This window comes from Mandrillus leucophaeus, unplaced genomic scaffold (genome assembly GCF_000951045.1).
Source record: "Mandrillus leucophaeus isolate KB7577 unplaced genomic scaffold, Mleu.le_1.0 Scaffold779, whole genome shotgun sequence".
Lineage (NCBI taxonomy): Eukaryota > Metazoa > Chordata > Mammalia > Primates > Cercopithecidae > Mandrillus > Mandrillus leucophaeus.
Window position 1 is genome coordinate 72,199 of NW_012108463.1, and position 12,682 is coordinate 84,880.

Consider the following 12,682-nt stretch of genomic DNA (forward strand, 5'->3'; position numbering starts at 1 on the left):
GGTCCAGAAAATAGGAACCTGAAGTAGGAAAAAAGGAAAGGAATTTCCCAGAATGATGATGCAACTCAAATGACAGCCATGCCACAGCCCTAGAAATGACCAATCTAGAATGAAATGGAGAATTGAGGGCTCCAGGAAGAATGGCTCCAAGAAAACAAAACTACACTGAGATATAACCTTACATGTCATAATTGTGAGAGGAAAGTTATATGCTGATGGAGAACTTGTGGGAGAATTAGCAATATATACATAGAAAACTAAGCAAACAAAAACCAAGGCAGCTATTAAACCCAGGGAAAACAAAAGTCAGACAAGAAGATAGTTCAGTTGTAAATAATATTCATATATGGTTTTAACAAGGTGAACTGAATTTTGACCTAACCAAAAATGGTACAACTGTATTGCAATGATGGGGGAGGTAGTGTGGAAGGGAGCCTGCAGAGAAAAAAAATTGTCATTTGCTGTAATAAGAAGTTACTAAAATATATGTAAAATATAAATATCAAGAAGTAGCATTATAAACATGTTACTTATATCTATGGAGATGCGTAGAAAAAACAACTCAAAATGTGGAAGTGATGAATGTGAAAGTGTGTGGAGAGATAAGAGAAGATACTACTGCGTGGTTTTTGTTGTTGTTTAAAGCTTGCAGAATGACCTTTCAGAAAGGCATCAATACAGAACTTTGTTTGGAAAAATAGTTTTCTACCATATGATCTAGCAGTTCTACTACTGGGCATATATCCAAAGGAAAGGAGATCGGAACATTGTAGAGGTATCTGGACTCTTCTGTTTATTGCAGCACTATTCACAATAGCCAAGATGTTGAATCAACCTGTGTCCATCAACAGATGAATGAATAAAGAAAATGTGATACATATACATAATAGAATACCATTCATCCATTAAAAAGAATGGAGTTGTGTCATTTATGGCAACATGGATGAGCTTGGAGGAGATTATGTGAAGTGAAATTAGCCAGGCACAGAAAGCCAGATATCACATGTTCTCATACGTGGAATCTAAAAAAGTTGATCTCTTAGAACTAGAGAATAGAATAGTGGTTACTAGAAATTGGGAAGGTAGGCAGAAGGAGAGAAAGTAAGAGATTAGTTAATGAATGCAAAATTACAGTTAGAAGGAATCAGTTCTAGTGTTCTAGAAAACTGTAAGGTGACTCTAGTTAATTATAAGCTATTGCATATTTTCAAGTAGCTAGAAGAGAGGATCTGGCATGGTCCCAACACAAAGAAATGATCTATATGTGAGGTGATGGGTATGCTAGTTATCACAATATGATCACTGCATGTTGTTTACATGTTCCAAAATATCAGTATGTACCCCATACAGACGTACAATTACTGTGTGCCAATTAGAATAATAAAAATCGTTTTTTAAAAGGTATGCAAAGGATGAAAAGGAAAAAATGGAAGAAGTAATTGCTGGACTTTGCTGTGGCCACAGTGATACCTGGTGACTATAAATCTGACGTCCCCATCTGTGTCATTGTGTGCTCAGCTGAGCTAGAGAAGGGTGACAACGGATTGAGCCAGGGTTGGGTCCTGCAGACATTTGTGACCATTGTTGTTTCTGTTGTCTCTGTGAAATGAGAGCAAGCATGTGGCTAATAAAGTAGTAGAAGTAAAGGACTCTGGGGTAAACTTTAGGTTGGATAATAAGGGAGTTGAAGACAGAAGGAGACTGATGGTGTGGGGAAAGAGATTATTGTCTGCGTTGTAGATATGAATTGATAGGCGACAGCATAGTGAGATGGTGGAGGGATAGAGGGTTGTAACCAGAAAGAAGGATATGTGAATTTCAGAGGCGAAGTTTAAGGTGATGACAAGGTCCATGGTGATGCCCAGGGTCTTGATTCAGGGTGCCTCTTGGGTTGCAGGTGTCAAAGGACTGAAAGCTGGGATGCTAGATGAGGCATGCATTGGGGATTACTAGGGTGTCAGTACCTGAGGGTAAAGGGGAAGACCACACCTGTGGGGTGTGAGAGGCAGTAACCGTGCTGTAGGAATAGTGTTCGATTAGGCAGCAAGAACCTTGGAACCTCAAAGGAAAGGCACTTTACACATGTGTGGGGCCTCATGTTCTAGTGGGGTATTTGAGAGTTTAAAGGAGACCTCCTGACCAGGATAGAGTTGAATGTGGAGGAAAAGCACCAGTGGCAACCATTTGAGAAAACTGCTCTGAGAGAGATTGAGGACAAAGGTAAGGGATGAAGATTTTTTACCAAGGGAAGAAGGAGTTCCACATAGTACAGAGGAAGCATCGGAGGGAGAAAGGTTGGGGCCAGGGATGGAAAGGATGTTGGGATTGGCTAGCCCCCAGTGTTTGAAAACTAATGGCTTAAGCCATTTCCTGGTCTCTTAGTCACAGCCTTCCTGCCATCTCCCCAACACCCCTACTCTCTTGTAAGCTTTCTCACCCCTTCCCCTTGCTTCTTTCCTTCAAATGGAATCAGACTCTACCTGGATCCATTGTGCTTCTGTGGGCAGGTGAGCAGGCAGGCGGTAGAACTCATTACTCTCAGGACTCACTGAGGCCACTGCAGTGTAGTGAAATGCAGTCTAAGTAGGGCCGGAAGTTGCAAGTTCAGCCATGTACTGGTAGATGCGGATATGCTACAAACTCCATACTTTCAGTTCCTTCATTTGTGAACCAGTAACAATAATACCCACAGAGTTTGGACAGGTGTCAGGTGAGGTAACATACACAGAAGCAACTGCAACCTGGTACCTGGTGTTTATAAATGCTTATGATAAATATCTCTCCCAAATGTGTAATTTCCGTTACAGCTCATACCTCTGTCTTTCACTAGGACAGTGCCTTATGGATTCTTTGTGCTTAATGATGAATCGATCAGTGAATGTATTGGGCTTGGGGGGTGGGGGAATTTACAAAGCTTTTACACATATATATATATATTTCAAAAACCACTTGTTCACTCTTCTATCCTTACCTTTTCATAATAATTTTCAGAATGTATTATCCCTTAGTCTTATCCAGGTAATAATTAGGCTTCACTAGGCCTCTATTTGAGTACAGAAACCTCCCTATTCTCACTTAAATTCCCAGCTACAATTTCTGCCTTCATGCATTCAGTGCATGGATGTTGAAATGGAACAAAGCTTAAATAGGTTAAAATCCACCTTCCCAATATAGCCCAATATTCAGATTGTTTCTCCTATTAACTCTCCTGCGTCAATATCAGATATTCCTCTTAATATTTAAAAAATTACTATTAGCAGCTGAAAACTGATTTCCTTTCCTCTAGTCCTTGCATCTAACTCTCCTGAGTTCGCTCTCACTCTCTCTCTCTCGGTGTCTCTCTCTCTCTCTGTGTGTGTGTCTCTCTCTCTCTCTCTAGTTTATAACTCATCCAGGTTTCTCTTTTATTCTGTATATTCTTATCTAGATATGTTTCCTTTCTTCATTCTATCCAATCCCTATAAATCCTACCTTGGAATGTTCCCATTCAATTTGTCTTACAAATGGCTTCAGAATCTATATTTTCTGATTGCATCATTCATGTTTTCTATTCACCTCCTTCCGGTTGCACTGAAGTGATAATCATGACTTGCATTATGGCCACCTTTGCTTTTCCCTCTTCTTGCTTTGCTCCATCTGCATCTGCAGTCCTCGTGTTCGCTGCGTGGGAGCTGATCTGTGGGGCCAGGGCAGGGTCAACCCCGTGACATGTGCTTTCAAAGGCATATGGAGGGAGAACCTTAGATACTTGGGAGATAAAGTCTGTTGCTGTATATACTTCTTTATCCTTTCTGTTTCTTATCTTTTCTTACTTATATTGAGATTTACTTTCAGGAATTTGCAGCCTATTGGATGTGAGATTAAGAGCCTATAAAAATGTTTTAGGTTTTTTTTTTTTTTTTTTTTTTTTGATGTGCTTACTTCTTTTTATTAAAAAAGTATATAGTTATTCTCTTAAATCTTTTTTTCCCATTTAGATGTGCTCAGTGAGGATCCTGAATTAGCTGTTGTCACTTGTTATTTCTTTCTTTTTTTTTTTTTCTTTTTGAGATGACAGCCTCGTCCTCACAGTGAGCCATTATTCTTGTTTATGTTCAGGGACTCAGGGGACTAATAGAGACCAAGCAGTTAGTGACTTTCTGGTGAGTAAAAAGAGTTTCCTCATTTTTAAAAATCTGTAATTGACACATCAAGCCATCATTCTTGATTGGGCAGCTTTAGGGCCAAGTCATGTTTTCATGGGTCCTGTGCAGTTTGTCTTTGTTGTAAGCATTTGTAATAAACAAGTTGTAAGTCACTTTTATGATGTCCGGTTCAGGAATACATTACACAATGGTGCTTCTGCCAGCTGTTGTGGAAGCCACTGATACCATTGTGGAAAGTCCTTGTCCGTGGGAGAAAATGAGCTTTTACACTATTCTTCTCTTCTCTGAGACACTCTCTGTGGATTGCTAGGCAGCACCCATACCTGTAGGCTTTTGAGGTGCTTCTTGCTACACTATGACGAAACAGTCTAGGACCATCTGGGTTTGTAGTGATTGGCATTGGGTGAATATGATCAGTGCCAGTATTTCAAGTTAAACTTACAGCCTTCTCTTCTGAGACCAGACTGAGGCTGGCATTTCTTTCCCTCCTGCTGCCTTCTTCCTTCCCGGCAGAAGCCCCAGTGCTCTGGCGTTTGTGTACAAACATTCTTTCATGGAGCTCTGAATCTCAGTGTAGAGAAGGCACATGAGGAGCAGTTTTGACCAACATATGGCCCCATGAGAGAAGAGCGTGTGCATTTATTGATTAAGGAGCTATTTTCTCTGGCCGGCATTATATTATCCAGGTCTTGTTTGGTGTCATGTTAGAGAAACCTAATTCAAATTGCCTTAGGCAACAAGAAAGCAAAAGGGCAGAGGGCTTTGGGGCTCACAGAACTGAGAGGTTCCGGAGGTCATGCTGACGTGAGGCATGACTGTCCCCGGGGGGTACTTCAACTGCAGCGGCAGGAATATGTGTCCATCTCCCGGCCCCTCGTTCTCCACTCGTGGCCTCATCCTCAGAAAGGCTCTCCCCACATGAGAACAAAGATGGTCAGCAGCTGCTCCAGGCCTATATCCTGCCAGCTTGGGCATCTCTCAAAAAGAGAATTTTTTCCTAGTAATTCCAGCAAAATTCTCGAGGTAGGACTGTCATCATCCCAACTCACATCTTGTTTCATTCTCAAGCCAGGATACTGCGTAACACCAGAGCAGTGCGAGCTCTTATCCGGCAGGCCTGTGTCATACGCCCCCTCCAGGCCCTGGTCCCTCAGCCCCCTACTCTGACCACATGAAACAAGAGGAGGCAAGGGTCGATTCCCCAAAGGTCAGCAGGGGTGCTGTTCAAAGGAGCTACTCAGGCCTAGCACGAGATGCCCGCTAGCCTTAGCAGCACAGAGTCTGCACTCAGGGAAAGAGATCAGGGAAAGCTGAGTAGGGTCTAAGGAAATACTGCTATTCAAGAAGGGTCAAAAAAAATAAGGAAAAGCTCCATAAATAAGTATCAGGGACTCTGGGGATTAATAGATACCAAGCAGTTGGTGAGTTTTTGGTGAGTAAAAAGAGTTTCCTCGTTGAGCCATTCAGTTAGACAGGGAAGCTGTAGTATGCTGAGTACTGACCCCCGAATATGTCCATGTATGGATCACCAGAACCTATCATTGTTACCTTATAGGGCAAAAGGGACTTTGCATGAAGTTCGGAATGTTGAGATGGGAAGATTATCCTCGATTACCCAGATAGAGACAATGTCATCACAAACATCCTTGTAAGAGAGAGGCAGGAGGAATTAGAAAGACGTGACGCAGGAAGCAGGGAACAGAGTGATTGCTTTCAAAATGGAAGAAGGGCCAACAACCAAAGAAAGAAAGAAACCAACAAAAGCCAAAAAAGCAAAGAAAAGGAACCCCCCCCGGAAAAGCCAAAAAGCAACAACCCGGCCAAAAACCTGGCCTCAACCCAAGGAAAATGAATTCAAAACTCCGAACCCCAAAAACGGAAAAAAAAAAAACTGGGGTGGCCTAAAACGCCAAAGAGGAAATTGGTAAAAGGGGAAAGGGAAAAACAAAAAAAAAAGAACCGAAAATGAAAAAGAACCGGAAGAGGCCAAGCAAAAAAAGGAAAAGCCGAACAACCCGCCCCCCGGAAAAACAAAAGCCGAAAAAACCCGGGCCAAAAGGGAAAAACAAGGGCACCTGGCAGAGGACAGGAGATCCTGGTGGGTGCTTACCCCATACCACAGAGTTGGGACCTCCTACTGAAGCCCAGGGTAAGCTTTGGAAAGGTTTTAACAGTAAAATCACGGGATCTTGTTAAAGGCTTAAGGTTTTTCTGGCAGTGCTAAGGAGGGTGAGTTAGGTAAAGATTCAGAGGTTAAGGCACAAGACAGAGAAATTACTGAAGAGAAGTTTGTAGTTGTACCAGCAAGACATGATGAGGACTGAGCTGAGGTACAAAGTGAGAATGAATCAGGGGCCAGACTTAGGAGCTACTGAAGGTCAGAAAGATCTCATGACTGCTAGGTATGGTAGGATGGAGAAGAAGACTGACTGGTTTCTGGTTTCAGTGACTGGGAGGACAATTGACTAGGAAACAAAGTACAGGACAGAGAATGGGTTTAAGAAGAAGCTAACCAGCTCCATTTGGGGAACAATGGTTTTTGTCATCTAATAGATAAGGAGTAATGTCTATTTGGCAACTGAAAACAGGTCTGGATCCCAGGAGAGATACCTGGGCCCACCTGGATTGGAAATCACAGATATGGTCATCAGTGTACGTAAGTCGGTGATGTGAGCCTGTTGAGTGGATAAGCTCACTCAGAAGATTGGGCAGGAGAAGGCGGAGGCTGCACTGGGAATACCTTGTTCCAGGTCTAAGGAAAGAAGACAGAGTAACCAAGAAGGCTGAGAAGACAGAGTAACCAAGAAGGCTGAGGCAATGGCCGGGGGGCAGTAGGAAAACATGAGACCAAAGACCACACTAGCATTTCTAGACACTCAGAGATCTCATCGAGTGAAATGAAAGCTTACCGTATATTTAGAAGACATTTATGCTGAGTCTAGATTGTAAAGAAAAAATGGCAAGAAGAACAGAAGGTCTTGATTCATTGCTGTAATTATCTGTGCCATCAATAATTCCTGGACCATACAAGAGTTCTCCAGGTGGCCTTGTGTTCCTGTGGTAAAGTTTGCCAGCAAAGGGAGGGTGAAACTTTCGGTTTGACTTATTCCTATAGGATTGCTTGGATAAGACTTATCTCTCCTCATCCTTTTATGGATCAGACAAATTCGTTTCATTACTGGTTTGGTTTCTCTCCTTTTCTTTTTGCTTATTAGTTATTATACAAGTAATGTGTGATGATTACAAAATATGGAACTAATGTAGAAGCATATTAAAATAAAAAGTAAAAACTCCTAAATCCTACTGCTTAGAAGTAACCCCTATTAAAAGTTTGGTGCCTGTCTTTCAGATATTTTTACTTACTTGTAAGCATAATACAGGTGACATTTTGTGTTATAAAAATGGGATGATTCCATGCATGCTGTTCAACTAACTTTTTAATTTATCATGGACAGCTTTCCATGCCAGTACAATACAGAGCTATGATATCCTTTTTAATGGCTGCATAGTAGTCCCTGGTTTGAATATATCACAGTCCATATAACTTATGTTATACATATCATAATTTATGTTTTTGCATACTTTTAGAAGTGTTTCAAAGAGAGATTTATACAAGTGGAATTGCAGGGTCCAAACTATCAATATTTGCATTTTTGATACAATACAATTTGTACTCCATGAAAGGTGAATGAAAAACACTGAAAGGCTACATAAATAATCATATTTAGTTTCCCTTTCAGCACAAAACATTAGGTTTAGTGCAGATTTGGGCACTTTAACATTTCCCTTCTCAGCTTTCAGGAGTCTCAGTGTCTTTCCATATTGGTTGATACCTAAAACCAAAGCCAAGTGAAGGAAGAGAATGGGGAGCTTAGCCATATAGTAGGTACCCTGAGGGGTCCCTGTGACTTCAGCAGAATGCAGTGACTGGGCTTTCCAGACTTGGAAGGTCCAGCCTTCTGTGAGCCCTGAAATGCCTGGGCAAACCTGCCTGGAAAGAAGCCCAGAGGAGAGCAGAAGTTGGAGGGGCACACACTGAGGGGCCACCCTATCTGGGTCAAAGTTTGTGTTTTAGTGGGGAAGACAGACACTAAGCAAACAGGTGAGGATACAATAGATTGTTGGGCAGTGACAAATGCTGTGAGGAAGAATGAAGTGGGTGAAGAGGAAACTGGCAGATGGTGAGAGGGCCACATTAGCTGGAGCACCAGGCGTGGTAAGGAGACGTGGCTGTGCTGAGACCTCCTGAATGGATGGATAAGCCATGCTTAAGGGCTAGAGAAAGAATATTCTGTGCAGAGGAACTCAAGCCACAGGAGGAAGAATGGCATGTTTGGGGACCAACGAGGCTGGCATTGTGGCTGGCAGATGTGGGCAGGGACAGTGACAGTGTCTGTGAGGTCATCTGGGGCTGCACCATCTGATATGGTGGCACATATCATAATTAAATGATTGCTTAATTAAATGAATCGATTAAATGATTGAGACTTCAGTGTCAGTAGGGCGTGGGGCATGTTGGAAGAGCTGTTCTCAGACACTGTTTGTTGGGAATATGAATTAGTGGATCCTTTTGTTGGACGATTGGACTGTGCATAGCAACACTGCAAAAGAGCAGACTCAATCCAGCAAAAGCAATTCTGTGTATTTGTCCTCTGAAGATCCTGGTCTGTGTGTACCAAGAAACAAGTATAAGAGTGTTTATTACAGCACATGAAGCTATTTCATTAGCTAAACTTGTAACCATCTAAATGCTCATCCATAAGACCATGGGGAACTGAATTACAGTATGTCTTTGCCCATCTGTATGATGTGGCTCTTTTTTAAAAATCTGTAAATACACTGATAAGAAAAAGATCTCCAAAAATGTGGGTAGGTAAAAAGAAGTTGCAATGTTTAGTTCATATATTTAACTAGTAGCTCTATTTGTATATGTGCATACATTTATAAATACCTAGAAAAAAATCTGGGAGAATAAACACAAAACTGCTAGCAGCAGTTACCGCTGGAAAGAAGAGTGAGGTCTCAGGGTTTGGGGGTGAGCGTGGGGGTGACATTCATGGTCTGCATCTAAGGAACCACAGCAAGCTTTGTTTTTGAAATGACCTAACAGTGCGCTGAAGCCAAGGCAGGTTTGGGTTAATCTAGGTCTGTGTGATTTCGCTAATCTCCCATCCACTGCTCTTTGACTTTCTGACAAAGGAGATGTGAAGGTGAGCACTGTGCCTAGAACACAAAGGAGAAGCTGCACTGTGCCCCGGGTATCGCTGGACACAATGTGAGGAGCGTCCACATGTTTTTGCTGGACCAGCTCTGGCAGCAAGTTCCACGAAGGCTCAGCTGCAGCCAAGAGAGCCAAAAGGCTCTCTAGGTCACCTCTGTGGACCCGCTGCATGGAAATTAATTAGAGTTGGACCATGTCCCCCGTGGCTTGGCTCCGGGTGATGCCAAAGTTATTAGCAGCTATATGCAGCTACAGCATCCTTCCCCGTCTTCTGAAAATTTGTTTCGGCAGAGACAGGCAGGCAGACTAAGTTGGTGGCTGAGGACAGTAAAATTTTAATTCCCAGATAGTTTGGTCAGGGTCATTAGGGTGGCAGTGACTTTCAGAGAAGGGCATATTTTTCATCAAATCGGAGACAGCAGTGTCCTTACTCCTCCCCTGACCACTCAAAACTAATTTCTTTTTCCTATAAACAAGTGTGTCATTCCTCAAGCACAAGGGGTGGTGACTATAGCAACAAATCACCCAAATATTTCTTTTGTTGATCTGTTTGACTTTTGTGAAGCCACCCTTTCCACAATTTATATTGCCATACCAGTTTTAACTAGCTTACTTTCTTTCTATTTCTCTTCTCCAACTATACATAGGAACAAAGAAAGACACTCAGAAGGATCAAGATACGAATAAACCGACTGTTTCATCTCCTAAGAGAGTAGCAGCTTCAGCCACCAAGCTTCATTCACCAGGTATGTAGGAAATACGATGTGTTACTTGGGGAGATGACTTGAACTTGGAATTTATCTTATTCAGATGTCATTAATGGAGCAATGCCAGCCCATGTGATTTACATGATTGTTCCAGAGCTTGACATACATATGCTGATATTTTCTGACTCTAGATGAAATGAATCAACTGTTCACATCATTTTATCTTAAAAAAAACAAGATGCTATGCTATGTTTAAGTGGGAGGATCTTCTCTGTGTAGGGGTATCTGCTATTCCAATAGCATGTAGAAATCATTTACAATTGAAAAATAGACTTTAAAGATCTAACCTCAAGAAATAATATTGTCTAAAAGGAAGAAGAACAGAGATAATGGGTATCAAATGATTTGTTAGTCTGTCAATGAGGAAACCATTTATTTGCATTTATTCAGATATGAACAAACTACATAAGATTACTTGAAAGTCAAAAATTGTTTAATATGAATATTCCTGGCCAGGCGTGGTGGCTCATGCCTGTAATCCCAGCGCTTTGGGAGGCCAAGGGGGACGGATCACTTGAGGTCAGGAGTTCCAGCCAGCCTAGCCAATATGGCAAAACCCTGTCTCTACTAAAAATATAAAAATTAGCCGGGTATGGTGGCTTTCGCCTGTAGTTCCAGCTACTTGGGAGGCTGAGGCAGGAGAATCACTTGAACTCGAGAGGTGGAGGTTGCAGTGAGCCGAGATCATGCCACTGCACTCCAACCTGAGTGACAGAGCGAGACTTCATCTCAAAAAAAAAAAAAGAAAAGAAGAATATTCCTATTGTAAGATGTTCCTGCCATTGTAGAACAGTATGCAATGCAACCTCAAAACATTTTCTTTAAGCCCAAAAATGGTGGCCTTAATAGCAGCTAATGTTTGAGCTCTGACTGTGTGCCAGGTACTGTCCTGTGCTCTTTAAATATGTTGATTGATTTAACGTCCACAATAACTCTGTGAGACAGGTTGTGTTATCGCCCCTCTCTTTACATGTGAGGAAACTGAGGCACAGACATTTCATTAATATGCCCAAAGTCACAGGTAATAAGTAATGGAGCCTTGGTTTTAACCTAAGCAATCTGTATTCCAAACTTGCATTGTTAGTTGCTACACTGTTAACCCAAAAGCATGGAGAATAGAGAACTTACTAAAATTGCTGATTAATTAGAAATTTATGGAAAATAGATTAAAGCTGTAAATGTGAAGGACAGGAGACAAAGCCTGGTAGTTGGGTGAGAGATCAGATCTGAGGACCCTGCATAAATCTGGAATTTCTAAAGGGCAACACTTTGGAAGGAAAAGAAAATTCACCCTGCGGGAGACGGGCCGACCGCAGCTCCAGCTCTGTGGGAAGCCGAGGATTTTTTTGAGGATTGTTGCATCTATGTTCGTCAAGGAAATTGGTCTGTAATTTTCTTTTTATTTATGATGTTCTTTCCTGGTTTTAGTATTGGGGTGATACTGGCTTTATAGAATGATTTAGGGAGGATTCCCTCTTTCTCTGTCTTTTGAATTCGTGTCAGTAGGATTGGTACCAGTTCTTCTTTCAATGTCACATAGAAATGAACTGTGAACTCGTCTGGTCCTGGACTTTTTCTTGTTGGCAATTTTTTTATGATCATTTCAATCTTGCTTCTTATTACTGGTCTGTTTGGAGTTTTAATTTCTTCCTGGTTTAATCTAGGAAGGATATATATTTCCAGGAATTTATTTATCTCCTCTAGGTTTTCTGTGTTTTTCATGTAAAGGTGTTCATAGTAGCTTGGAATGATCTGTTGTATTTTTGTGGTATCAGTTATAGTATTTCCTGTTTTGTTTCTAATCAAGTTTATTTGGATCTTCCCTCTTCTTTTCTTGATTCATCTTGCTAATGGTCTATCAATTTTGTTTATCTTTTCAAAGAACCAGGTTTTTATTTCATTTATCCTTTGTATTATTTTTGTCTTTCGGTTTTCTTTAGTTCTGCTCTGATCTTTGTTACTTCTTTTCTTCTGCTGGGTTTCAGTTTGGTTAGTTTTTGTTTCTCTAGTTTCTCGAGGTGTGACCTTAGACTGTTTGTCCTCTTTCAGCTTTTCAATGCACGCATTTAATGCTCCAAACTTTCTTTCCTCCTAGAACTGGTTTAGTTGTATCCCAAAGGTTTTAATAAGTTGTATCACTGTTATCATTCGGTTCAAATAATTTTTTCATTTCCATTTTGATTTCATTGTTGACCCAACGGTCATTCAAGAGCAAGTTATTTAATTTCCATGTATTTGCATGGTTTTGAGGGTTCCTTTTGCAGTTGATTTCCATTTTTATTCCACTGCAGTGTGAGAGAGAGTACTTGATATAATTTCGATTTTCTGAAATTTATTGAGACTACTTTTGTGGCCTATCCTGTGGTCTGTCTTGGAGAATGTTCCACGTGCTGATGAATGTACATTCTGCAGTTGTTGGGTAGAATGTTCTGTAAATATCCACAAACTACATTTTATCTAGGATATAGTTTAAGTCCATTGTTACTTTGTTGAGTTTCTGTCCTGATGACCTGTCTGGTGCTGTGAGTGGGGTACTGAAGTCTCCCACT

At 41.3% G+C, this 12,682-nt stretch overlaps 1 protein-coding gene across 1 annotated transcript in view; it reads left to right on the plus strand.

Annotated features, from left to right (window-relative positions):
- The window catches only part of LOC105529665 (microtubule-associated tumor suppressor candidate 2-like), a 209,059-nt gene that overhangs the window by 26,225 nt on the left and 170,152 nt on the right, over positions 1 to 12,682 (plus strand). The window contains exon 2 of the mRNA XM_011966848.1: positions 10,014 to 10,112. The gene's annotated coding sequence lies outside the window, so the exon portion shown is untranslated. The remainder of the gene's footprint in view (positions 1 to 10,013; positions 10,113 to 12,682) is intronic.